The 25480-nt window shown below is 37.6% G+C and overlaps 1 protein-coding gene across 2 annotated transcripts in view; it reads left to right on the top strand.

The window, feature by feature from the left end:
• Window positions 1-312: 312 nt before the first annotated feature.
• Window positions 313-25480, top strand: part of LOC115231202 (BTB/POZ domain-containing protein KCTD20) — a 69101-nt gene continuing 43933 nt past the window's right edge. The window contains exon 1 of one of the 2 annotated variants that reach the window (XM_029801277.2): window positions 313-436. The gene's annotated coding sequence lies outside the window, so the exon portion shown is untranslated. Of the gene's footprint in view, window positions 437-19827; window positions 19982-25480 lie in introns of those variants that run through there. The other variant, XM_029801283.2, reaches the window with a different exon arrangement.

Below are 25480 nucleotides of genomic sequence, written 5' to 3' on the forward strand. Positions count from 1 at the left end.
ATCCGCCTTTTCCTCCAGACTCAGCATGCTAAAAGAAATTTAATTAACATTGCTCTTTTTTTAAAAAACATAATTAGGGAAAAACTAAATGTTGAACAGGTTTCGAGGAGATTATTATTTCGTTTCGCTTAAATTTTGTAACGGATGCCCCGAAATGTTGCAAATTATTGATATGCTAATTTCATTAAAAAGTACTTAGTAATTTCATTAAAGAAAATTTTTTAATTATAATCATCTTAAATTGCAAAAACAAACGAGGTTAATTATTATAAGACGGTATTTATTTTACTTAAATCTGCATTTCGTTTACCGCTAATTCCAAATTTTGCATTCAATAATGGCTACCGGATTGACGTTTGTTGATAGCAGCTTGTTGATGTGAATATATGAATGGTAGATTTTTTCCCCCCATTTGCCGGCCTACAGCTAATTTCAGGTATTTTTTACTTCTTTTCTTCTTGCTATTGCATTTTAAAACAAATGTTACTTTGCATTATAATTTGTAGCAATACATGTACTCACTTTTTTTTTTACATTACAAGGACTGAGACGTAATGATGTCTGCAACGCACTGGTATTTTCTTTGGGATATACGCAAAGCTTTGTCATTTATTTGTGTGTGTGTTGTATTGAATAGGAATAATGGATTCGATGGAATGGATTACAGTGTATTCCTAATATTTATTTATTAACTCTTTCCCCCACTATTCTAAATTGTACCCACCTCGCTTTGTTTCTTAAAACATGAAACGTAAAAAAACGTCTGCGAAACCTGAATCAGTCTGTCCTTTAATAAATCATGTTTGCCAACAACAACAGCGATTACTTCATTAGCAAGCGCATTAATAAGAATATTTCTACGTTGTCGCTCGACCTGCTCGAAAAAAGTAGACAAACATTCTTCGCTGTTTGTAATGTATTAATCTAAAGAGGACTGGAAATACCTATGATCCCCTCCTCCCATTTTATTTTTATTTAGAGCTTCCGAAATTGGTGGGAAGATAGGAGCCAGTTATTCCCAGGCTGGAAACTTAGTCAGAATGCTTGTAACAAGGTTAACTTCGCAAATCGTCAGGTGGTAGTGTTAAACAGGGCGACATATTAAATGCACCTATAGACGACACCGGCGAGTTTTTCCATACAGTTTCCGTCCACCAATGTTTTAACATTTTATTCTCAAACCTTCGTCATCCGAGGCTATCGTAGACACTTGTCCAAGGTGTCACGCATTGAGATTGATCCCGAAGCCACGTGGTTGTGAAATGAACTTCTTAACCACATAAACGTGTGTTTCTGTGTCCTAAATTTATTCCTTGGTATTTTATCATAATTCTATTCACATTTTTGGGTATCTGGAATTTTATGGAACCTATTTGGGAAAGACTTCCTTTTGTGTCTCACCATAAAATTATTTTGAAAAATATTACACATGGTGGAAAATTGATTTCCTACCGCATCAAATAATAATGATGATGAGAAAGTCATAAAAATTAAAAACTTCTATTAAAAAAACCTTAATTTCTGTATTATGTATATTCATGTCTCAATTTGCCTAACATTAAGGCTTAAACTGCCTAAATTTATGAAATTTGCTTTGCCTTGGGACATGAATATACATAATACAATAAAGTTTTTTTAATAGGAATTCTCAATTTTTTATGACTTCCTCCTCATTATTATTATAAAACATGTTAGAAAATCAATTTTCCCCCATGTGTAATATTTAAAAAAAAATTTTGTGAGGATAGTATAAAAGGAAGTCTTTCAAACATTTGGATTGAAGGCAAGATTGCGTCACAATATCAACTTGGTGATTGGTCAGGACTGAGCTTTGGATAAACAGCAACAACTTTAGTAAAAGCTTTTAGATGTATAAAAATAGAGAGAAATGACATTATATGATATTTATGTCTTTCTTTGTGGCTTTAATAATGCAAGTGATGTATAGTTACTGAGGGGTGAATTTTGACTATAAACCTATCTCATGAGACGGATGCAATATTTGATCAGCAGACTTTTGGAATGGCCATTACTAGTTCATGGAGAAAGAATTGAGTAGTTGTTATCTTGTGTCTCCCAATTTTGCACCCTTTTCTGGTATTTTGTTACTATTACAACTGTCTCGTGAAATGGGTGTAATAGTAAAAACATAAGTAGCACTGAAGAGGAATGGAAGCTGAATCAAAGAATTGGATTGAATAAAATTTATCTTGTACTATTTTCAGGATTATAATGTTAGAACCGAGTTTACTCTAAACAAAGAGAACTCTGTTTAAAGGAGTCCCTGTGATGAACTGATACCAAGAATATTTCCTGTTGATTATAATACTAGAGATCCTAACCTTCTTTTCAATCATTTCTTTTGATAGTAATCTCAAACATGCATTTTCAATGCCTATTAGTCTCTGGTGCAATTGGCTTTTCACTCCAATTACTTAATTGTATTTACTCAAAAAGATAGAAAAATACCTTTGTCCATGGGTATGTTAATCCAAATACCACTTCTATTTCCAAGGAATAATTATGCTAGTACAGATATTCCCAAATCTTTCAAGCACCAAAAGCATCATTGTTATTATGTAATGCTTGTTTTCCATGCTGGCATGGGTTAGATGGTTTGACAGGTGCTGGTTAACTAGAGGAATGCACAAAACTCCAGTGTCTACAAGGTGCTTTTTACATGGCACTTGTCACATCAACAAATAACATGTAAGACAAGACCCATCAACTGAAGTAGGAAGATGCAGTAAATAAGCTTAATATGTTGAACTTTATATCACCCAGGGGCGTGCACTCTCAGCAATGCAAGGTATGCGCTGCATGCCTTCTTTGTTTCAAAGAAAATACGTCCAGTTGTTTTAGAAATATTGTCTCCACTTCGTACATCTGCTTTGATAAATGCTTTTAGAAGATCGCATGATACACACTCCCTCTCTGTCTGTATTAGTTTGTCCTTCCTTCCTCTCTCTCTCTATCTTAGTGACTCGATAAATTTATCGCTTATCATGCGTTGGGAAGACAGCATGAGTCCCTTCTCTCTGTCTTTGATAGTTTGTCCCTTCTTTCTCTTTCTTTGTTTACAAGATATACTACGAGGAATGGTCACCCCCTTCTCTCTCAGCGATTCGACAAATTCAGTTTGGCGTGTCATGCTGTGCTAAAATCGCATTTCACGTCTCTCTGGCTATTTTGACCGGAACAAAAGCCGTCCCATAATTCTTGTTTTAGCCAGCTGAAATGTTGGAATAGCCTTCGCATGTAAGTTTGAAATTTTTTATCCAAAACATCCGTTTGCACTATCATATTTTTAGAAAGTTTTGAAAGCAAAAATATCTACATTATATTTCTTATTTCAGAAATAGCTAATTAATCTTAAATTAATTTAACAAAGGGTATTTTTCCGTTTTGTTGAAATTGACTTAAAATTTACGCCGGCGCTTCCACGTGGGTCCTTAAATAAGAGCAGCCTTTTTCAAAATGAGTGAAATGTGTGCTATAAACGATATTTTCAGAACTAGTTTTTCTAAAAGGGACTTCGATTGGAAAAAATTAATTATAAATCGCGGGAGACCAACACCGAATTTACCTAATTTGCGAAGCTACAACAAGAAATGCACGAGACAATTTCAGGTTAATTCGTATGAAAAGAAGAAATGGTTAACTGGAAGTGTTGCTCTTAATAAATTATTCTGTTGGCCGTGTTTACTTTTTGGCTTAGAAAAAAATGTTTGGAATGATAAAGGCTATGATGATTTAAATAATTTACATATGGCTATGCTAAAGCACGAGCGTTCTCAAAGGCATATAAAATGTTTGATAGACCTTAAAATATTCGGGAATGTTCGCATAGACTTACAATTAGATGCACGTAAAAATCAAAGCATACAACAGCATAATGAGAAAGTTCGACGAAACAGATCCATTCTGCAACGATTGATCGATGTTGTTATTTTTTTAGGCCTCCAGGAATTATCGTTTCGGGGTCATTTTGAATCTGAAGGCTCTAATAATCGGGGAAATTATAAAGAACTCGTTTATTTGATCAGTAAGTATGACAAACAAATGGAAAGTCATTTAGATACAGCTTCTATCTTCACTGGTCTGTCGAACAGAATTCAAAATGACTTGATCGAAGCAATTCATAAAGTTATGTTGAATGAGATGCAGAAGGAAATTGACCAAGCTAAGTTTGTTTCTATTCTTGTTGATGAGACATCTGATGTTTCAGCATCTTCACAACTGTCAACAGTTTTACGTTATGTTACAGAAGACTGTGTGACGAAAGAACGATTTATCGGTTTTAGTGATGTTAGTGCAGATCGATCTGCAAATGCTTTATCTGAACATGTTTTTAAATGCATTGAGACGTGGGAATGTGGAAACAAATTGATTGCGCAGACATATGATGGTGCCGCTACAATGGCAGGACAACTAAATGGGTTACAGGCAAAAGTAAGAAAGAAATATGAATGTGCGATCTTTATTCATTGTTGTGCCCATATCCTAAATTTAGTTCTTTCACAATCATGCTCTGCTATGAAAGAATGCAAGATATTTTTTCTACAATAAACGGACTCGGTACATTTTTTACGAAATCACCGAAAAGGACTAATGCATTAGATAATATTGTTAAAAAAAGATTTCCGAAAGCAACAGCAACTAGATGGAATTACTCCTCACGTCTTATTATTACCACAAAGGAAAATTATAATTTCATAATCAGCCTTTTTGAACACATCATTGAAAATCCTAAAGCATGGGATGATATCACCATAAATTCAGCAATTGGATTCTTACACACTTTAAAAGCTCCTGATTTCTTATTTTTGTTAGAGGTATTCAGTGACATTTTTTCTTTTACTGACGTCTTATTTAACATACTCCAGAGTAAAAGTCATGACATAGTGTATTGTAAACAGCAAATAGATAAAACTAGAACTGTACTCGAAAACAAACTTGATAATTTTTCAGTCTTTTATGATAGGTTAGGGGAAAAATATGGAGTCGATGCAGGAATCGGAATTCAGAGATCCAAGAATATATCTATTGATCCCCAACGACATTATAGAACGCTTTATAACAAAATTATAAGTACAATAGTTGACCAAATAAAAGCACGATATTCATCCTTAGAAGAGTTTAAATTCATGGAACTTTTGAATTTTAACAAAGTTGATGAGTATTGCAAACAATTTCCTGTGGACTCTTTAGATTCTTTAAGAACAACTTATGGCAGATTTTTTGATGTAATATGATTACAAAGTGAGCTCAATGTGATGTATTCAATGAAAGATTTTAAAAAACCAAGTGTAAGTCATTTAATGAGTTACATTAACAGCACTGATCTTGTTGAAGCTATGCCAGAACTCTTCAATCTGTGCAAGTTGATTTTGACAATTCCGTCTACCACTGCTTCTGTAGAGCGATCCTTTTCTGCATTAAGTAGAATTAAAACATACCAAAGAAATGCGACAGGAGAAAGAAGACTGTCTGGGTTAGCACTAATGTCAATTGAAAAAGATTTATTACAAGAATTGATGAAAAGAGAAGATTTCTATGAAAATGTGATAGATATATTTGCCCAGAAAGATCGAAGAATTGAATTAATTTATAAATGAGCTAAGTAACATTTTAAAACATTAAAAAAAAAATATATTAAAGAGCATATATTACAGGTTTTGCTAAGTGTTTGTTATAACGTAAGGTTCGACCTTCTTACATCAGTATTGTTTCGCAGGAGAAATGTTTTGATTTCTTCGTGAAACCTAACCTACATAGATTTCCCTTTCTGTGCTGCTGGGTGTAGTCTATTTACGGCCGTAAATAAGTGTTTTGTTTCACTTTCAATAAGTGTCTTGTTTCAATCTCAGAGATGTTGACTTCTGCCACAACAGTTTTGGGAGGCTTTTTACAATGTTGAATTTTCGCTGTCTTTCATTGTGTGCATATTCATGTATATGCGTGTATTTTCAATGTTTGTGCGTGAGACGTAGTCCTTTAATGTACAGAGTTCAGTAAGTCTCAGAACAGTCAATAATTTTCCCGGAATTGACAAGTAGCATGATAAAGCACCTGACTTGTCTTAGAGAGCGTAACGATCTAAAACCATGGCCATATAATGTAACTAAATGTGTTCTTTTAATTAAATCATTTCATTCAGCTCAACCGATAGGTATAGGGGCTAATGAAGAATCGCACCCCTTTGAAAAACGAATTTATGTGAAAATTTTTTTTCGGATTCCTACCTTTAACAGAGATTCTGAATATGCAAAAATATTGACAGAATCCAATTTCATCTTTATTACATTTCACTTATGATTTTTAGACTTTTCTAAGGGAGAATGAGGATGGGAAAGTACTGACGTTTCGAAGAGCAAAGAATAATACAAACAATACACTTATTTCAGGATCATCTCTGCACAGCCATTTTTTATTCCCTGTTTATTCTGCATATTCAGAATCTCTTATATGTAAATCGTAGGAATACGAAAATGTTTTACTGAAAAATTGCCGGGGGGGGGGGGGGGAATGAAATTAATTGCATGCCCAACGCCGGAAGTCACCGCACGCCACTGATATCACCAACAGTTGATGAATGCATTACTGACTCTATCTCTCTTGAAGCTGTTATGTAGAGATTGTCTGCTCTCTACTAAATATATATATATATATACACACACATATATATTGTTGTGGCACTCCGTCGGTTACAACGACGAGGGTTCCAGTTGATCCAACCAACAGAACAGCCTGCTTGTGAAATTAAATGTGCAAGTGGCTGAGCACTCCAGAGATAAATGTACCCTTAATGTAGTTCTCAGGGAGATTCAGCATGACACAGAGTGTGACAAGGCTGACCCTTTGAAATACAGGTAGAACAGAAACGGGAAGAAAGAGTGAAAGGAAGTTGTGGTGAAACAGTACAGCAGGGTTCGCCACCACTCCTGCCGGAGCCTCGTGGAGTTTTAGGTGTTTTCACTCGATAAACACTCACAACACTCAGTATGGGAATCAAAACTGTAATCCTACTACCGTGAGTCCACTGCCCTAACCACTGGGCCATTGTGCCTCCACACACACACACCTCCCCTCCCCACACACACCAGGCTATCTGATGTTGCTAAACATCGCTGGTCACATTGCATTTTGCATCATTTTAGATTTTGTATGATGCCACCCACTGGCTGAGCAAGCAGGTCACATTATATATATATATATATATATATATATATATATATATTTACATACATACACACACAGTGGTGGACTGGCCAGCTTGCCTGATGGCGAGTGGGCCCCTACACCATTAGAATCCATATATGGGGGCCCGTGTTAGTATCTAAGGGGCCCATCCCCTCAAGTTTGAGAATTTTTTATTCACCCCTGGAAGAATGTATTATTTCAGCCTGACTGTATTTGTAGACAGTTGAAAATAATACTTTTAACAAAAAAAAATAATTAAATGATAGCACTGTAGTTGCAGGTGGGCTCCCTTTTAGTTGCGGGTGGACTCCTTGTAGTAGCAGTTTGTCCTTCTTAGTCTCCTGGCAACCAATATTTTTAGACCCAGTCTGCCACTGTATGTATATATGAGTGTGTGTGTGTGTATATATATATACATATATATATATATATATATGGCGTGTAAAAAGGACCGTTCGAACATGGTTGATACCAGGTCTGCCTGACAGGCTGTTGTGCTGGTGGCATGTAAAAAGCACCAACCAAATGTGGCCGATGCCAGGCCCACCTGATTGGCTCTTGTGCCATAAAAAGCATCCACTACAGTCTTGGAGTGGTTGGTGATAGGAAGGGCATCCAGCTGTAGAAACATTGCCAGATCAGATTGGAGCCTGATGTTGCCGCTGGCTCTCCAGACCTCAGTCAAACAGTCCAACCCATGCCAGCATGAAAAACGAATGTTAAACGATGATGATGATGATGAAGGCGAGGAATGAGATAATACCAGACACCAATCAGCTGCATGAAAACAATATCTAGCTGAGTCAATTGATGAATTTCTTCAGGCACCATGCCAAGTGGTGAATGTCTGCAATTTTCAGAATATTACTGCTGCATTATACTGCAAAAAATCAATAAGAGATGTCTTTATTTCTAGTCTTAACACAAATGTATTTTCTCAATGACATCTAGAGAATATAACATTGACTCTAACTACAGCTTATGATCGCGCAAGCTCTAGATTTGGTCCACAAGGACTCTGAACAGTATACTTGCACCAACTTCTCCATTGTTCAAAGCTTTAACATCTACTTGTCTATGATTGCATGAGTTAGATGAATGAATGTTGGAACAGATTTTTCAGTGGCCAGATACTCTTCCTCTCCATCAGCTATCCATTTCCAAGTGAGGTAATGATTTCCCATTTATTTGACAATAAAGAACCTGGACATAGTTTCATGGAAGATGGAAGCAAACAACATCAAAAATGAGCCTTTTGTTTAGAAAGATTGCACACATTGAGACACTTTTGCGGGGAACTACAAGCAGTGAACACACTTGAAGAAATACAAACTCTCTCTCTCTCTCTCTCACACACACACAGGTGCCTGTCCCTTTATTATACTTTGACTTCTTGTCACCTTGCGTAAAGCCACCTCTGTTGTTACTTACACTCATCAGTCAAGGAGTCTTGTTTTGCAAGTTACTTGATGACCTCACTAGTGTTGGTCCCACAAAAAGCACCTGGCACCCACTGTAAGGCGGTTGGCATTAGAAGCAGCATCCAACTATAGAACCATGCTAAATTTATTTGAATTTGGCACTGTTGGCTGCTGTTGAACCATCCAACCCATGTCACCTTAGAAAATGGATGTTAAACAATGATGAGGATGATATATAATAAAACAAAAAAACAACATACATGCTATAGGCTTCTTTCAGTTTCTGTTTACCATATCTGCTTCCAAGACTTTGGTTGATCCAGGACTACAGTAGAAGATGCTTGCCCAAGGTGCCTTGTAGTTAGACTGAACCAAAAACCATGTGCCTGCACCTGTTTGCTATGTCTTTAACAAAATATCACAAGTATCCAAATGATGCTGTTAATTGCTAAAACCACCATAGCTACCGTGACTCCACAATCATCATCATCATTGAACGTCTGTTGTCCATACTTGCATGGGTTGGACAGTTTGACCAGAGCTGGCAAGCTGGAAGGTTGCACCAGACTCCAGTCTGATTTGGCATGGTTTTCTACAGCTGGATGCCCTTCCTAATGCCAATCACTCTGAGAGTGTAATGGGTGCCTTTACGTGCCACTGGCACAGGTGCCATTTGCATGACACTGGGGTACATCATCATTTAATGTCCGTTGTCCATGTTAGCATGGGTTGAACTGTTTGACCAGTGCTGGAAGGCTGCACCAGGCTCCAGTCTGATTTGGCATGGTTTTCTACAGCTGGATGCCCTTCCTAACACCAACCACTCCGAGAGTGTGTAATGGGTGCTTTTATGTGCCACAGTCATGGGTGCCATTTATGTGACACCAGTATCTGTCATGACTAATTTTGCTTGGCTTGATGGGTTTCCTCAAGCATGACATAATGCCAAAGGTCTTGGTCATTGCCTCCATGAGGCCCAACGCTCGAAAGGAACTCAGCCACTTTGCCTCTGTGAGGCCTAATGCAGTCTTTCCTTTTATTGTGGAAACATACATTCTACTTGTTTTTAATGTACTGTGAAAGAATTCACCTGAAACAACTGCTACAGAATATGCCATACTAGTGTTTTCTCCTATCTGTTAAAGGAGGCACAAGCAGTTTCACACATACATACAACGGAACTTCCATCTACCAAATTCACTCACAAGCTTTTGATTGTCTTGAAACTATAGTGGAAGACACTTGCCCAAGGTGGCACACAGTGGGACTGAACACAAATCATGTGGCTGAGAAGCAAGCTTCCTATCAACATGACCAACCTATTGTTTCAAAGTCTTTATAAATGATTGCACAGTCTCTGCTCTGGTATTGGAAGCTCGGAAAGCTTTATGAGTAAAAATATAACTGGGACATTCAAGATTTCATATCACAGAACAGCGGTTCCCAACGTTTTTGCGCTTGCGGCCCCTTACCTGAAAGCTTGGAACCCATGTGACCCCTACTATCAGCATCTTGATTTACATTTTAATTAATTAATATTATCCCAAGCCACTTCTAGCAAGGCTATGCAACCCCACTGTCAAGGCTCTGCGATCCCACCAAGGAGTCAGGAACCACCAGTTGGGAATCTCTGTCATAGAAGAAATAGTAGTTTTGAAGTGATGACTACAACATTCATTACTAAAATTCCTGTATTTTTGCTCTTTCATTATTATTTTGCAAGAATGAATGAGTGACTGTGTAGTAAGTAGCTTGCTTACCAACAGCATGGTTCCATGTTCATTCCCACTGCATGGCACCTTGGGCAAGTGTCTTTTACTCTAGCCTCGGGCCGATTTTGGTAGACGGAAACTGAAAGAAGCCCATCTTTTATATGTGTATATATATATATGTATGTGTGTATATGTTTGTGTATCTGTGTTTGTCTCCTCAACATCGCTTGACAACCGATGCTGGTGTGTTTACGTCCCTGTAACTTAGCGGTTCGGCAGAAGAGACTGATAGAATAAGTGTTAGGCTTACAAAGAATAAGTCCTGGGGCCGATTTACTCGACTAAAGGCGGTGCTTCAGCATGGCCACAGTCAATGACTGAAACAAGTAAAAGAGATGAAAGCAACATTATCAATTTTATCTAACTTATGTGCTAACATTATTCTGGACCAGAACTTCATGAAATAACACAATGTCATTACTTTACCATTTGCAGATGAACTTCTACCATTGTCCGCCTGTGATCTAACTACCTCAATCTTGTTTCCCCCATTTTGCAAACCTGTTGATGATTGTATGCATAGGCACAGATGTAACTGTGTGGTAAGAAGCTTGCTTCCCAACTTCATGGTTCTGGGTTCAGTCTCACTGTGTGGCACCTTGGGCAAGTGTCTTCTATAGCCACAGACCAACCAAAGCCTTGTGAATGGATTCGGTTGACAAAAACTAGAAGACTGTTGTGTGGGTGTGTGTGTGTGTCAGTCTGTCCCCCTCCACTGTTTGATAACCTGTGTTGGTGTGTTTATGTCCCCATGACTTTGTGGCTCAGGAAAAGAGACTGATAGTATAAGTACCAGCTTCAAAAAGTAAGCACTGGAGTTGATTCAATTGACTAAAAATTCTTGAGGTCCGTGCACCAGCATGGCCATAGTCTAAGTAAAAGATAGATGTGTGTGTTTCTGTGTTTAGATTTAATGTAATAAAAGTTATTAACTTTAATATAACCTCTAATATGCATAACACATTCTGGAATCTTGTACACAACTAAAAAAATTTTCATATGTAATTTTTCTTTTGTTTCTTTGTGATTAAGATTACTTTGTGTAAATCACAATGCTTTATTTTGATGAAAACAAAGCCATTTTTGTAGGAACGGTCGTCATCACCATCATTTTAGCATTCACTTTTTAAATGCTTACATGGGTCAGACAGAATTCATCAAGGGGCTGGATGCCCTTCTTGTTGCCAACACTTAACTATTTCCAGGAAAGCTACTTTCTCCTGTGCTTGAACGTGTTTCCATGAAAGATTGGAAATGAAAGATGCCACTTGTATGACAGTGACATTTGTTTACAGCTATCATATAATGTCAAACACACACACACATGAATATGATGGGCTTGTTTAAGTTTTTTTCCACCACGTCTTGTAAATACTTGGTAACCCTGTCAGTGCAGGTGCCACTTAAAAGCACCCAGTCCACATTGTAAAGTTGTTGGTGTTTGGAAGGGCACCCAACTGTAAAAACTTTGCCAAAACCGACCTCGCCTATGCTTGTGCCACATAAAAAAGCACTAGGTCCACTCTGCTGAGTGGTTGGTGTTAGGAAGGGTATCCAGCTGTAAAAGTCCTGCCAAAACAATTACAGAAGTCTGGTGCAGGCTTCTGCTTGGTTGACTCTTGTCAAACTGTCCCACCCATGCCAGCATGAAAGGTGGACATTAAACAATGATGATGTCCATCTTCTCTCAAGGCTATAGCAGAAGACACTTGCCAAAGTGTCATGCGGTGGGACTGAACCCATAGCCATTTTAGGAAGCTAACTTCTTAACCTCTTACAACAATGCCTGCAATAGTATTCTTAATATTTTCTGAAACAACTACTAATTCATAGGTTAATGAATAACTCAGTTTTTGTGGCATTAAGATAAGTCTTTCTTGAGAGAGAAAGCATTCCACTTTGTTGCTAGTGAACATTCTCTGAATGTTATTTATTTAAATGTTGAAAATACAGATGCTCTTTCAACGACAAGCATTCGTTAATTATTAGTCAATTTAAAAATGGCATTAGAAATTGGTTTGTTTCTAAATTAAATTGCTTGTTATGTTTGCTAACTGATTGTTAAAACAATCAGTTTTACTCTTGACATATGCAACAGAGCTGGTGCTGGTATTACTGATTGCTGTAAGTGAGGCTGACGCTTAGAATTCTGTCTCAATCTCTGTTGAGTTGGTTTTAATTGCTTCACAACAGCCTTATGAAGATTGTTAAAATAAGCAATGGTGTAACCGAAAGATTATAATTTTTTTTCTTTTTACTTGTGAGAGTATTTGATGCAGTATGTCAGGATTTGTCAATGTAAAATCTAGTAAGCACTTTATTATAAGCAATAGGGGCAATAATGGTTGTGTGGATGCAGAATTTGTTTTATTATGGGCTTTTTTTCATGTCACTAGTATTATTGAGGTTGCCATGCAGCTTGCAAATCTGCAAAACCCAAAGAATGGGAATGGGGTTCATCCTTATGTTAGACAGGAGTTAAGGTATGAGGAAAGAAATTGGGGTAGAGCAGGTTCGTGTTGTAGAGGAGCTACATGGGTACTCACATGTAGAAGAATGAGAATGAAGTATTGGCATTTCCAAAGAGACAATGGTAATGAGGTGTCCAGGTGGCACTTCAGGGTCCAAGGTGAGTGTTAGTAGGTGAGGATGAGGAAGAGATAGGAAAAAATGGGAGAGTTAAGGCAGGCAACATCTATAGGCACATGAGTTAGGGAGGCTAGAGGGATGCTAGCAGCAGGATAGTAATGATGATACAATTGGATGGGAGAGATGATATATTTGGGTAGGTTGCAGGAGTGGGTACAGAGTAAGAGAGAGAGAGAGAAATAGGCGTAGTGTATGAGGAGATAATTTGGTGGTCTTAGGAGGGGGATGGGCTGGCCAGTATAATATGTGGGTATAGAGAGCAATATTAATGGATGAAGAATGTCCAATAAATAAAATGGTTGGTGAAAAGAAGGGTGTCTAACTGTACAATGCCAAAATTGAAACATACAAGTGAGTTGTGGTCTTTCAACCTGTCTTGGAGGGCAGTAACTTAAAAAAAAAAAGGACTTGGACTACAGTAACCTGCTCAACCCATGCCTCTATGGAAAGCAGACATATAATGATGATATAGGATATATCCTCATGGCTTAATGGTCAAGGTATTTGGCTCACAATTGTAAGGTTGTGAGTTCAGTTCCTGGCGGCATGTTGTTGTTTCCTTGATCAAGGCACTTTATTTCTTGTTGTTTCAGCTGGCAAAAGTGAATTGTACCTGTAATTCAAAGGCGGCCAGCCATATCACTTTCCGTATCACTCTGAATCTCCCTGAGGACTACATTAAGAGTACATGTGTCTGTGGAGTGCTTGGCCACATGAACATGAATTTCATGAGCAGGCTTTTCCATTGACTAACCCACTGGAATGCTCGTTATCTCAACTGATGGAGTGCTAGGTCATCTTCATTTACCATAGGTATTTGGTTTTAAAAAAAACCCTGAAAAATCACTTAAATAAATCAGTGATAAATGAATAATAGATTATATGGGAGAAATAGGTTTCGTTCTGAGACCCCAAGTTGTCCTAAGCATCATAGATGGTTACTAGGGGTGCACTTTTGCAGTACAAGCAGAATCTTTGAGTGATCACTGACCCATGTTATCACACATCAGTTCGTGATAAGCATAACATGGTTTACAGTTAGCATACTGTGTTTTTTTTTAATCACTGGTAAGCAAGACTAGATACACTTTAAAGTGATTGTTTAGTTATTCAACAACTATACAGCAACATAACTGCTTCATAATTTCTTATAAGCTTTCATTATTTGTCTTCAAGTGGCATATATTAGTTAATGTAAGTCTACCAAAGCTTGGTTTGAGAAGAAGTGTGAGGTTCTGTGCTAATTAGAAATTTTGTTATTACTTCAAAAGTACATTAAGTGGAGCATATGAAGATAAATTCAAATATTTTGTTTCCTTACAAAGGAAAATCCACTCTGTATTATTACTGTGTCTGGTTTCATTATTGCCGTTTGTGTCATTGTACTTCGTACTCTATAGCTTATAATGTACTTCTTTGAGTTGACTTATCAGCAGTTAAAGTAATTAACATATGTTACTGCTAGGAATGTGTATTAGAAAATCCAAAAATACATGGTTGTGTTAATTATGATGATGATAATATCTACTAAAGGCACAAGGCCTGAAATTTGGGGGAGAGGGTTAGTTGATTACATCAACCCTAGTGTTTCACTGGTACTTAATTTATTAACTCTGAAAGGATGAAAAGCAAAGTTGACCCTGGCAGAGTTTGAACTCAGAATATAGTGATGGGCAAAATACTACTAAGCATTCATCCAGCATGCTAATGATTCTGCCAGCTCACCACCTTAATAATAATAGTAATAATATACACTCTCGGAGTGGTTGGCATTAGGAAGGGCATCCAGCTGTAGAAACCCTGCCAGATCAGATTGGAGCCTGGTGCAGCCATCTGGTTCACCAGTCCTCAGTCAAATCATCCAACCCATGCTAGCATGGAAAGCAGACATTAAACAAACGAATAATGTAATGTGTCAAATGCAATATCAGAAAGCATTTTGTTTGACTTCCAAATTACTGTCCCCTTCAGAAAAATGTCTCTTCTTGATATGTAGTTAGAAATTCCATACAGTGTACCTCGTGCAAGCTATGAACATGTAAGAAGCACAGTGGAATCACCGAAAGGTTAATAGAGAAAGTCTTAGTGTGTGGAAGATGTGCAGGAACAATATATACTAAGAACATAGGAAATAGATTTTCTCAAATGTCCTGGGGGTGGGGATCTGTAGAGGTAGTAGATAGTTTATGTTACCTAGGTGACCAAATTAGCAGTTTAGGAGGATGCTCTGAAAGCATAGTCATGAGAATAATAACTGGCTGGGCAAAATTCAGAGAGCTATTACTTTTGTTGGAAACAAAGGACCTCTTCCTCAGAGTGAAAGGCAGATTGTATGATGCCTGTGTAAGAACAGCAATGGTATGTGATAGTGAAACATGGGCTGTGACTGCAGAGGCTATGCAATGGCTTGAAAGAAATGAAGTCAATGTGTATGTAAGACAAATTGTAAGAGGCATCAGATGTGGTGTGCAGGCGGAAAGACTGTGCTGGTATGGTCATGTGGCATGTATGGGTGATAGCTGCATAAACAAGTGCCAATCTCTAAATGTGGAGAGAACCTGTGGAAAGAAGACACAGGACAAAGTGATGAAAAATGATGGCAAAAGCCCAAGACAGCTGATGATTTGCTGTGCTTGAGGAGACCTGTCCATCTAAATAGCAACGAGGTCAATAGGGTGTGTCCTTTGTACCCATGCTCCCACACACAATCTGTCTTTGACGAACCTGTCCCCTATATCCTACCTTTCCAATACCTCCTCACACTCGCCATATTCCCCCTCCCCTCTATCTCCCAAATTCCCTTGCAAACTCATCTGCACTCTGGGTCCTTGTCAAATCTCTTCCCCACAATATATCCTCCTGACATTCCTTCCTACCACCTGAATTATTGCATTCACCATTTAGAGGGGAGGGAATCAAGTGCCTACTAGTTACACATACATGAAGGCTTCAGTACACTTTCCGTCTACCAAAGTCCACTTGCATGATATTGGTCAAATTGAGACAATAGTCAAAGATACTTGCTCAAGGTAGCTTTGCAGTGAGATAGAACCCAGAGCCACAGAATTGCAAAGCAAGCTTCTTTGACCACATAGCCATGCCAGGAGTTAAACAACAATAATAATAACTTAAGATATTTCAAAGCTGTAAAGCAGTTACAATAAACTACATCTGCTTGTAGAAATATTTGGAGCCCCTGCGAACTGTTAGAAATAACAGTTAAATCTCCCACAAAAAGCACCTTCACCATGTTTAACAAAAAAAAAAAAATAATAAATTAAAATAAAAATAAAAAGCGGGAAGGATATATTGGATCACGCAGTCCTAGATGCACTCTCTTTTACACGCTGCAGTCATTTGACTGCGGCCATGCTGGATCACCGCCTTTAGTCGAACAAATCGACCTCAGGGGTTATTCTTTGTAAGCCTAGTACTTTTCTATCGGTCTTTTTTGCCGAACCGCTAAGTTTCAGGGACGTAAACACACCAACATCAGTTCTCAAGCGGTAGTGGGGAAACACACACACACATATACTCGGCGGGCTTCTTTCAGTTTCCGTCTACCAAATCCACTCACAAAGCTTTGGTCGGCTCGTGGTTATAGTAGAAGGCACTTACCCAAGGTGCCACGCAGTGGGACTGAACCTGGAACCATGTGGTTGGGAAGCAAGGTTCTTACCACACAGCCACGCCTGTACTGTATGGTGGGGGAGGCGGGGTAGATTATGTCTAAAGTAAGTTTAATGAATGAGTCGACTCAATCCGGTCTGGCCTTGAGTTAAACACCAACAGCAATAATTTAATCAGCTGTGGCGATATTGTTAAGAACCGCTCATATAACGTGTAAATTTAGAGTTACGTCCCTTTGAGAAATCTCTGTTATGTCTCATACAAAAACATTCTTTTGTCAACCTTCTGTATTTTTCGTTTTCATATTTTATTATTACTTCGAATGATGACACATTTAACTATCCAACCGTTTTAATATATTCATTTTCTGCTTGTCACTATTTTGTTTTCCTATATAGCAATCCCCCTTTCTCTGTCTCTTACACACACATACAACATACATCTTTACAAACTAATCTACCACGGTTAGCTTCAACGCGGCCATTTGTACACCGTATTGTCTTTTAATAGAAAAAAGAAAAGAAAAAAAAAAGACACGTTGGGTGTTACACATTCATATCTATGTGTATACGTGTGTATACACATAGATATAGCACTATTTGTTTAGAAAGAACCACAAGAAATAGAGAGTTCTAAATATTTATAGTGATTTTACTATAAAAAACATCAAAGGTATCTAATGTATTCTACACACGTAAACACATAGACATGAATGTGTAACATTGGGTAACATAGGTCTTAAATAACAGCGTGTTTAAGGAAAGACGCGATGGCTAAGGCTGGAATGCCTTTCATTCATTAAGTCGTGATGAAATCAACATCACCTTTCCTCTTTCTAGAGTCGATAAAATAAAAGTACCTGTCAGATATTGCTGTCGGTTTCATGTTCTTATAAAGTAACCTGGATGTAAATATACTTAGAGAAACCTGAGATTTAGATGATCAAGGTTTACCTGGGGCTTAAGCAGTCATCACACGATAGGATACATAGGCGCAGGAGTGGGTGTGTGGTAAGTAGCTTGCTTACCAACCACATGGTTCTGGGTTCAGTTCCACTGCGTGACACCTTGTTGCAAATGTCCTCTACTATAGCCTCGAGCCGACCAACGCCTTGTTAGCAGATTTGGTAGACGGAAACTGAAAGAAGGCCGTCATATATATATATATATATATAGTTGGAATTTTAAAAAAAACAGCAAAAGACGAAGACGGGTGTGTAAACAACAAACAGGTGTATTAGTTTAACGCTCGGGAAGGTGAGAAAGTCTTATGTTTCGAGCCTATGCTCTTCAACAGAAAGGAACATGAGAAAATAAACAAAATTAAAAAAGCTTTAGTGGCTAGCGGTTGATCATATATATATATATATATATATATTATATATATATATATATATATATAATATATATATATATATATTTATATTTATTTATATGTGTTTGTGTTTGTCCCCCCAACATAGCTTGACAACTGATGCTGGTGTGTTTACATCACCGTAACTTAGTGGTTTGGCGAAAGACACCAATAGAATAAGTACTAGGCTTGCAAAGAATAAGTCCTGGGGTCGATTTGTTTAACTAAAGGCAGTGCTCCAGCATGGCAGCGCTGAAATGACTGAAACAAGTAAAAGAATATAAGGTAGGTGAGTTGGCAGAATCGTTAGCACACGGGGCAAACTGCTTATTAGTATTTCATCTGTCTTTACGTCCCGAGTTCAAACTGTCCAGATATCAATGCATTACGGCAGTTTCAAGCGGCTCCATTTAATCGATCAATGAAAACATTACATCAATTTGAAATAAACTGCTTTCCTTGGACGCATATGACCATTGATCGCTTAAATGGAGCTGCTTGAAACAGCTGTAATGCAATGATGCCTAGATATCCTTGTTACTTATTTGCTTTATATATATAATATATATATATATATATATATATATATATATATATATATATATATATAGTTGTATTGGTGAACACTAACATCATTAGTTTTAAGTTAGCAACTCTTTCACTGCATTTCTGATCATTATAGTAACAAAAGTGTAAATGTAATTCAATGTGGGAAAATATTGCAAAGAATATTGTTTGTAAAGCACTGCTTCTATTTTTCTTGTCAGGGTTCACATATTTTGTTCATTGATATATATATCGGTATATAATATATACAAAATAATGCTAAGCATTTCGCCTAGTGTGCTAACGTTTCTTATTTCTTTACTGCCCGCAAGGGGCTACACACAGAGGGGACAGACAAACGGATTAAGTCGATTATATCGACCCCAGTGCGTAACTGGTACTTATTTAATCTTTCCCGAAAGGATGAAAGGCAAAGTTGACCTCGGCGGAATTTGAACTCAGAATGTAGCAGAAGACGAAATACCACTAAGCATTTCGCCCGGTGTGCTAATATATATATATATGATTTTCCTTTGACATAGCAATACTAATAACCAGTTATTAGAACTGAATATACATATTCTATGGAATAGATTAGAGTAGGTGAATACTGAGCATGATATAAATTAATTGAATTGCAATGTAAATGCATTCTGAAAAAAACATACACTTCGTTTTAATGGCTCTGAAAAAGCTACAAGATGTCGCACGAGCACTTAGCTCTGAGTGCATTGCTTCTCATTGCCGAAACAGCGGAAGGCGATTGCGTAATTCTTGTTCCCTTGTCATTCAGTAATACACACAGACACACATAAGTCTGGTTTCCACTCACTCAAAAGAGTGGAACAACACGAGTTTGTGGGAGTAAACACTTGCCCTAGGTGTCGCACATTGGCATCGAACTTGGAACCATCTGGTTGCAAAACGGATTTCTTAACCGCTGAATTGAGTCGTACCTTTTTAAAGAATTTCAAACTCAACATTATCAGCTTCGACCTAGTAAGAAAATCCTGAGAAGCGACGTCCACTGTTTAACCCTAGTTTTAAAGAAAAGTTAAAAACAAAAATATATTACATTCATTATATTTATTCGTTTCGGTGAATTTGTAACGAACGTTGTAATTTAAAAATAATAAGATACTTTCCTAGTTAAATACTTTGATTTGACGTTATTTATTGTTTTTATTTATCAAACATTAAATTAAGTTTAGCAATAAGTAAGCTAACACCTGAATTCTTTTCTCTTTTCTTTTTGTCGAATTTTCATTTTCATACGATATTTTAGTGAAATTGTAACTATAAAATATTCCAATTTCGTTTTCACCACATTCCACAATTTATATATAACAATGGCTGCTGGATAATGACGTTTGTTGATATCGGCTTGTTGATGCAAATACATGACTGGTACGTTCTGGTATTTTGTTTCTTGTTTGTGATGGCTTTAACTACCACTGTAACCTAGTATTATAATTATAATTTACCATTCCTTCAAATATTTCTTTTTTAATTCTTAATTTCGTCTTTGCACGTCATAATTCTTTTCCTTGTAAGTATTATTATTATTAGCAGTAGTAGTATATCTCATATTTGTGTATATCATCGTTGGACAATAACGACAACAAACAATAAATAGTTATATCCAACTTTTCCTCCAGGTTTTTAGATTCTTTAAACTGCCGGCCATTCTTCGACTATCTCGTCTCTTAACACCACTATTTATATATCTTATATTTATGCTTCATAAACAACTTCCAGTTCACGCATATTTGTAGATAAATTATCTCTCAGGGATTTCCCCCTTGATAATAATGTCTCCTGAATTTCAACCGATTTGTCCTGTTTTTCGTGGAATTCTGTTGTTTAACCTTTTTATATATATATCTTGTAGTACATTGTTCAATATCTTTAGAAATACCCAAAGGAGATGTAGCTGCTCTTTTTAGCAACTCGCACAACCACGATACGACTCCTCACTGTCTACAGCTTATCCAAGTTGGAATTGAAAAGCGAATGCTGTGACTTTATTTTGTCATGTAATTATATTTTAACAAGAACGACTTTGTTATCGTTTATCGATTTATTTATTCATTCAGAAACAAGAGCGTCACTGCAATTATTTTTCGCACCTCCACCGAATATTAATTAGCTTGGCATTCCTTATTTGTGAGAAACATTAAGAAGTTGAGCGTTTGCCAAGAATTTCAGGTTTGAAGTATGACATTTATAAAGAAATACAGTTTGTTCCTAGAGAGTGGAACGAACGAAACTGCCTTCCAGACCACACCCGTTAGCACGGATGAAACGTATTTCCCCCCACCCTCTCACATATACACACGCGGTATATATATATATATATATATATATATATATAGAATTACATTCATGTCTGCAGGTCTTCTTTGATATTTTTATGTGCAGACGTTGCTGTGTGTTTCCCAACCATATAGTCTCGGGTTCAGTCCCACTGGGCAAGTGTCTTCTATAGCCGAGGATCAATCAAAGCATTGTTAGTGGATTTGGTAGACGGAAACTGAAAGAAACCTGTTGTGCCATGTAAAAGCAGCTAGTCCACTCTGTTAAGTGGTTGGCGTTAGGAAGAGCATCCTGCCGTAGAAACCATTGCAAAAAAAAGAGACAGCACCTGTCAAACCATCCGGTCCATGCCAGCAGGGAAGACAGATGTTAAATGATGATATATGTGTTTGTGCCCTTATTTTGGTATCACATGAGGCTTGTAAACTAGAATCACTGTCAAACAAGCTGTTATTCATTTCCAGTTTGCAGTAAAAAAAGAAAAAGTCTGGTCATATGAAATATTATCTTGCTTGGAAACAGGTGAGTGTTGACAACCGGAGGTCATGTGACCACTGGAAATCTACCGCAACAAATGCTGTCTGACCCATGCAAGCACAGAACGGTCAAGATGGGGAGGAGGATTGAGTAGACAGCTGGATTGATAAATCACCCAACATGTTACCTTATGGTGTTTAGTCAAATCCCATTGTGTTCTGGTTCAAATCTCTCTCAAAGTAGATTTTTGTCTCTCATCCTTCCTGGGTTAACAAAAGTACTATTCAAGTAGCAAGGATAGGAACAACTTTATTTTTCTCCCCTTTGAGTTCTGTAACACAATGTTATAATACTGAGCTGATACATTTCAATACACACTCCTCCGTTTCCTTCAAATGTGTGGCCTTGCACCAGAAAATACTATTATTATTATTATTCAGTAGTTTTATTTTTATAGTGTGCTTTCACTTCATTACTGAACACAGCTCTGTGTGCCTTGGGTATGTGCTGTGGTTTGCTGTGATGCTCTTATGGTTACTGTATTGAAAGTGTTTTGCATAGGATGTGTGCAGTGCCCAGTAGTGCTATTTTCTGTATGTTATATATATTTGTAAGTCCTGGTGTTTTTGTTATGTATTTGTCTGAATATCTTTTTATCATGCCTAATGCACCTACTATGATAGGAAATGTTTCTGTTTTTAGATTCCACATTAGAGTTACCTCTATTTCCAGGTCTTTGTATTTTGAAAGTTTCTCCATTTCTTTCAGAGAAATGTCATCTGCTGGTATTGATACATCAATTAGAAAGCTTTTTTTTTCCTTCATGATCTCTGACAACTATATCTGGCCTATTGGCCTTAATTTCTCTGTATGTATTGGCATATCCCAGAGTATGGCTGCTTTCTCGTTTTCTGTGACCTTTTCTGGTGTGTGCCTATACCATCTTTTTTTCTGTTGTTATTCCATAGTGTTAATATAGATTTATTATTACTAAAGCTGTGTGCTAGAAAAATCATTAGCACACTGGACAAAATGCTTAGTGGTATTTCAGCCGTTGCTACATTCTGAGTTCAAATTCTGCTGAGGTCAACTTTACCTTTCAGTACCAGTTGAACATTGGGGTTGATGGAATTGACTCATCCACACTTTCTCCAAGCTGCCCTTGTGGCAAAAATTTGAAATTATAATAATAATAATAATAATTATTGTTATTATTAAAGCAGCAAGCTGGCAGAATCATTTGCATGCTGGGTAAAATGCTTAGCAGCATTTCGTCTGTCTGCACAATCTGAGTTCTAATTCAGCCGAGGTCAACTTCGCCTTTCATCTCTTTGGGGTCAGTATATTACCAGTGAAACACTGTGATTGATGTAATCGACTTAACCCCATTCCCCAATATTTCAGGTCTTGTGACTATAGTAGAAAGGATTATTATTATTAATATGTGACTGGCTAAATCAATGTACCAGTCAAGTACTGGTGTTGATATCAACTACCCACATTTCCCCAACATTTCAGTCATTATGTCTGTATTAGAAAGAAGTGTTAAGCACAATGCCTTTAGTTCTAGCCCTACATTCTGAGTTCAAATCCCACCAAGCTCTACTTTATCTTCCATCTCTCTGGGGTCAAAAAAACCCAAATAGTACTAGTGAAGCACTAGAGTTGATACAATTGACTTCTCTTTGATTTAAAAATTGCTGGCATTTTGTCTAAATTAGAAACTATTGATTTTCTTATAAAGACATAAAAGCTGGCAGAATTGTCAGAGCTTGAGAAAAAATGTCTTGTAGCTTTTCTTCCAGCTCTTCACATTCTGAGGTCAAATCCTGTCAGCCTACTTTGCCTTTCATATTTTCAGGATTGATAAGGCCGTTAACAATACTGTCTGACTGAACCATGAGCTGGTGACATGTAAAAAGTACCATTCAAGCATGGTCGATGCCAGTGCCGGCTGACTGGCCTTTGTGCTGGTGGCACATAAAAAGCACCCATTACATTCTTGGAGTGGTTGGTGTTAGGAAGTGCATCCAGCTGTAGAAACATTGATAGACTGGATTGGAGCCTGGTGCAGCCTCCTGGCTTGCCAGCTCTCAGTCAAACCATCCAACCCATGCCAGCATGGAAAGCAGACATTAAACGACGATAATGATGGTAATAAAGTACTGGTCATATATTGGGGTTGATAGTATCGACTAACCCCTTCCGCTTAAAATTGTTGGCCTTCTGCCTAAATTAGACATCATCATTATTATTATTATTATTATTATCAACAGACGCTTTGTATGAGATAATGTGTTCTTTAAGTATTTTCTTTTATTGTTTTTCTTGTTTGTCCTTTGACTGCGGCCATGCTGGAGCACTGTCATTAGTTGAACAAATCGATCCTAGGACTTATTCTTTGTAAGCCTAGTACTTATTATATCTGTCTCTTAGGCTGAACCACTAAGTTACAGGGAGGTAAATGTACAAACATTGGTGTCAAGCGATGGTTGGGGGACAGACACACGCACGCACGCACGCACGCACGCACGCACGCACGCACGCGCACGCGCGGCAGGCTTCTCTCAGTTTCTGTCTACCAAATCCACTCACAAGGCTTTGGTCAGCCTGAGGCTTTAATAAAAGACACTTTCCCAAGGTGGCATGCAATGGGACTGAACCTGGAACCATGTGGTTGGTAAATAAGGTTCTTACCACATGGCCACTCTTGCACCTATGTGTAATGTTTTGTAATAATAATTTGTGCTTTGGGTAGATGTAGTTGTGTTGGTTTTGATGTTTCTATTGTATTGAGTACACTGTGCAAGATGTGTGCACTGACTAGCTGTGCTATTATTCTCTGTATGTATTAAGTCCTTGCCTATATATTCAAATACATGGTTTTTAATCATTCCCAGAACATTATTATTATTTTTATTATAGAAATTGTTTTTTTGCTTTCAGCCTCCACATTCCGCTTATCTCTGTTTCCACATCTTTATATTTGGAGTATTTCTTCATTTCTTTGAAAGATATGCTATCTTATGAGATTGATATGTCATTTGAGAGGCATTTCCTTCCCACATCATCCTTGATAACAGTATCACGTTCATGTTGATTATCATTTGATCTCCCTCTGCATGCACGCGCGTGCATGTGTGTGTGTGTGTTTGGGTATATACACCAGGGTATAGTTACTTTGTCATTCTCTTCGAAATTTTCTGGTGTGTGTCTATATCACCTTTGTACTTCGTCGTCATCATCATTTAATGTCTGCCTTCCTTGTTGGCAGGAGTTGGACAGTTCAACAAGGATGCAACAAACCAGAATGTTGCTTCAAGCTTCAGTGTCTTATTTGGCACTGTTTCTGTTGCTAGATGCCAACTACTTCAGAAACCACACCTGTTGAGGTCACCAAGTAAATTACAAGACAAGCACCTTTGGCCAAGTGGGTATGTAGTCTCGAGGGAAGAGATGACCTCTGATGATGGAAAACAACAACAATCAGATATTCACATTTGAGTCTGAATGTATTGAGAATGAATAGATATCTTATTGTTTGGATTCTTGCTGTTTGGTGTGAATCCCATGAACTAAATTAAACCTTGTATCAAAATTTCATATTTAAGCGCAGGAGTGGCTGTGTGGTAAGTAGCTTGCTTAACAACCACATGGTTGCGGGTTCAGTCCCACTGCATGGCACCTTGAGCAAGTGTCTTTTACTATAGCCTCGAGCTGACCAAAGCCTTGTAAGTGGATTTGGTAGATGGAAACTGAAAGAAGCTCATCATGTGTGTGTGTTTGTCCCCTCCACCATCACTTGACAACCAATGTTGGTGTGTTATGTCTCCGTAAGCACACCAGCATATAAGTACTAGGCTTACAAAGAATTAGTCCAGGGTTCGATTTGCTCGACTAAAGGTGGTGCTCCAGCATGGCCGCAGTCAAATGACTGAAACAAATGAAAGATTATTCCAAACTTAAGCTTAACCCTTTTGTTACCAACCCAGCTGAAACCGGCTCTAACTCTGAGTACAAATGTTTTGTTTTCATAAGTTTTGAGTTAAAATTTTCCACCAAATCTTTGTCACAATTTATGTTCCTAAAACTAACTAAATGATAACCGAGTTA

Source organism: Octopus sinensis, linkage group LG2 (genome assembly GCF_006345805.1).
Source record: "Octopus sinensis linkage group LG2, ASM634580v1, whole genome shotgun sequence".
NCBI lineage: Eukaryota > Metazoa > Mollusca > Cephalopoda > Octopoda > Octopodidae > Octopus > Octopus sinensis.